Genomic DNA, 4,156 nt, shown 5'->3' with positions numbered 1-4,156 from the left:
ATGCACAGATGCAGGGCAGGCAGTGATGAATGGGGTAAGAACTATTTATCCAGAAGTAGAACATAGGGAATGCATGCATCACTTGGTTACCAACTTTAAGAAGAGGTATACTGGCAAAGTGTTTGATGAGAACCTTTGGGCAGCAGCTTACTCATGGAACCGGTACTTGTTTGAGAAGCATTGGGCTGCTATGGATAGAGAAAAGCCTGCTGCAACTGCATATCTAAGAACTTGCCATACTAAGTTGTGGACACGGAGTCAATTCTCAACCATATGCAAGGTAGATTATGTGACCAACAACTTGGCTGAGTGTTTTAATAACTGGATTAAAGAGCACAAGGCCATGAATTTGGATGACTTGTTAGACAAGCTTAGGCAAATGCTCATGGTGAAATGGAACCACAGGAGGAAAAACTCTAGAAAGTTCGAAGGCTTGATCCTGCCCCACATTATTAAGCATTTGAATGAGAAGAGTAGAGAACTAAACTTGGAGGTTATAGAATGCTCTGAACATGTTGCTGAAGTTACTGCATTGGGAGGTAGTGGCTTCAGGTTTGTGGTGAACTTACATGAGAAGACATGTTCTTGTAGACAATGGAAAATTTCTGGCATTCCTTGCAAACATGCTATTGCATTCATTACCTCACTTAATGTGCCTCTAGAGAACCATGTGGACATGTACTACTCAGTTGAAAAATTTAGATTAGCTAATGGTCAACTAATCCCAGCTATGGAGGACAAGTCACAGTGGCCTCAATCTTGCCATGGGTTTTTCATGCATCCACCTTTGTTAAAGGCCACAGCTGGTAGGAGAAAAAAAGAAAGATACAAAGGTTGTACGGAGAAGACAAAGAAAGGACAGCACAAATGTCCTATCTGTAAAGGTTATGGGCATCAATGGCCAAGTTGCAAGAAGGGCAACCTAGAGGATATTGCAGCTCTGCTGGCTGTGAGGTAATAAACTATACTTTGTTTTAGTATTGGGCTAATATGAAACCAATTTCTAGACAAAAATGACACATTTGTTTACCCCATACTTCTGTAGAGGACCACCAAAGAAGAAGAGAAAGACTACCAAGGCATCAACTGAGGAAAGCATAGTACTTTTTGATGGTGAAGCACCAGCATCCTCTATGACTTTTCCACCAAGGTTCTCTCTTTCACAATCTTTTTATGTGCATCTTAATATTCATCTAATTATCTCTCTTTGTTTCCAATAGCCAAAGTGTGCAACCTACAACTACAACTAAGAAGAAAATTAGAAAAGGTGCATTAGATTCTGGAGACTCAATCAGGTAATATATGCTTTTAATTCTGATGTATTTTATTTTGCTGCAATCAGCCTTGAATACAAATCAGTCTTATTTTATCTACAACACTTGATAATTTTTATTTGTTATACATATATAGATCCAAGTTAGCAGGTAGTGCAGGTAGTACAGACCAGCCTGAGCCCATTAGCTCTGAGTTTCCCATGGCTAGGGGAAATCCACTTGTTGCAGCCAAAGAAAAAGGGAACAAGCTAGCTAACAAGGCTAAAGATAAGGGAAAGCTCATGAAGCCCAAAGCCAAGAAGCAAACTGAAGACAAAGGAAAGAAGAAGGATGTGTCATTTGAAAGCCCTGCAATGAGCACAAGAAGCAAAAAAGTTGATTCTTGCAGCCCTGCATTGAGCACAAGAAGCAAAAGACAGCTCAGTTTGTGATTTACCATATTCTGGACTTGTTGAACTCGTTTTGTGGAGCTGTATGTGAACATGCATGTCATGCAGTATCTATTGTTAGGTGTCTGAATCTACTATATGTGAACTCACGTAACAAATGTGGCTGTGAACTCATTAGTATGTTGACTGTGTGATTTTTACTCTTTAAGCTGCAGAGAATATATCATTGTGTTCTCATTCTTTGTCAATACTTCTATTTTACACCAGTACGCACCTTGTGTAGTGTTAAAGTATTGATATAATTTTTTCTATGCATGTTTGCTTAGTCAAAGTGAATGTTATTATTTATATCTTTTGTTAGGGAGGTTCTGGTAATGGAATTCATCAAAGGGACACCAATAATGAATCTTGGCAATGAAATGGCTAAAAGGGGCATAGATCCTGGTGGTAAGATTGCAGCAATGGCAAAGCAGAAAGGTCAAATGATCTTGTCAGATCTTTTTTTTCTATTGCAGGAAGATTTTGTCAGATCTTACTCTTGCACATGGTCAAATGATCTGTAAGGACACAGAGGCAAGAGACCTTTTTAAACTCTTCCATCTCCTCCTACAGACAAAAGGGCGTTTCAGTTTTCCAGGGCCATAGAAGGAAGCGTGATTTGTCTGAGGGCCTTGCAGGGGATTTCCCCTGGGGGTAGTATTGTCTTTTCACAGCCACTTAACTGGGACTTAACTGCACATGTAACGGCAGGGCCATGGAAGGGAACGAAAATGAAATCAGGGTCAAATAAGGGCGTCTCAGTTTTCCAGGGCTATAGAAGGAAGCGTCATTTGTTTGAGGGCCTTCCAAGGAATTTTCCCATAGTTTTATGTGTACACTTTGAATGTAATGTTGCATTGCATGTAGATACGACTACTTCCACAAACAGTACCTACAAGATCTCCCAGGAGTCCGCAGAGGATATTTCTGAAGACCCGATAAACGTCGCCGAGGATCTAACTGAAGCCCCGAACCAAAGTTCGGAAAACTCTGACACTCCTGCCCCCAACCCCACTCAAGAAGGCAAGCCCCGGACATAATCCCTACTTTATGTACACTGCAACTTATAATGTTTATATCTATTTATGCATTACATCTAGGACTTGAGATGAAACCCTAGTTGCATATGCCCTAGGAACCCAATGTATTGAACCCGAGTCCCTATCGCATAGACGCTCTGCTTAATAGGACCGGTAGAAGTCGGGTGATTTCCGATCACTCGCGCGATATAGGAATTGCGTGTTTATTATTCCGCAATCACTATAAGGATCATGGACGGGATCATGTGCAGTAACATGACTTGGAAGTTTACCCCGTCTGTGTTGATAAAAGTTGATAAGGTCGCAGTGTGTGGTAGTGGTGGCTAACCGTTTGAAAGTACTAACTGCGTGCCGTGAAATATGGTAAGCGGTAAGCCTAGTAACCAATCGGCCCGGAAAGTGGACATACCTCCCACCACTCGTAATTTGGTTTTTCTCATGCACCGACGTTCGGGAGTACGTTCTGCAAGGCAGATAAGAATACGGGATCATGTAGTCGCGCTACAGACGTATGTCCTGCACAATTGGTGTGCGTACGGTCCTATAGTCGCTTGTGGTGGCCCTGATCCATGATCCGGAATGAGAGGCAAACGGTTGCTTCAGAACTATCGTTGGATGTTCCAAGCGTGTGAGTTAGGTTTACCTTGCAAGGTTGAATTCGATTCAGAATCGTCCGCTTCTCACGAAGATTGAGACTGCTTATTCCTTCTGCCACATAGAGTAAGAAGTGTAACTATTGATGGAATAATCTTGATGGATGATAATCTCTACCTTGCTTGTCTAGATTAGGTGCTTATCTAGAATGGTTAATGAGACTAGAATCTGAAAGCTAAAACTTGAAAGTAGATCATACTCTTTGTTGCTTTTCAGCTAAAATTAAACCCAGAACCATTTCATGCCTTCATGAGTCTAGTTACATGACTAAGTATACCATGATACGGGTAAGCCTTGCTGAGTATTAGTATACTCAGCCTTGCTAGTTATATATTTTTCAGGTAATGTCTTTGAAGACCCTACTCTTCCCCTGGCATGGCCCTGTGCTCTTCCAGATGGTTGGTCCGTGGAATGGGATCCGTCCCCGGCCAACACTGATGATACCGAATGATGTCGTGCCCGGGCTTAGCATGACATCCGTCTTGACGACGTGCTGTAAATCATCGCGTATGTTTTCTGCTGCCAAAGACCATAACTTTAACAGTTTGTAATAATTTATCTAAATTTGGAACTTCGTACTGCTTTTGGAAACACTTGTAATGTAATTCCCTATGATGTAAAATATGATGGTGACTGTATCTCTTGACTCACCTTCGTGTGAGGTAACCTTATTTGATCCTATATCAGTGGTTTATTGGGACGCTACCCGACAGACCAAGGGATTATACCGTTTGAAGTATGTTGGAGCCCTCTGGAGTGG

The 4,156-nt window shown here is 41.6% G+C and overlaps 1 long non-coding RNA gene across 1 annotated transcript; it reads left to right on the top strand.

The window, feature by feature from the left end:
* The first annotated feature begins 902 nt into the window (after window positions 1–902).
* Window positions 903–1,239, top strand: LOC112884643. The gene is made up of 3 exons (XR_003227144.1): window positions 903–954; window positions 1,046–1,150; window positions 1,221–1,239. It is a non-coding gene; the product is annotated as an uncharacterized LOC112884643 (long non-coding RNA).
* The last annotated feature ends 2,917 nt before the right edge of the window (window positions 1,240–4,156 follow it).

Source organism: Panicum hallii, chromosome 3 (assembly GCF_002211085.1).
Source record: "Panicum hallii strain FIL2 chromosome 3, PHallii_v3.1, whole genome shotgun sequence".
Lineage (NCBI taxonomy): Eukaryota > Viridiplantae > Streptophyta > Magnoliopsida > Poales > Poaceae > Panicum > Panicum hallii.
This window is presented reverse-complemented; position numbering and strand designations above follow the sequence as displayed.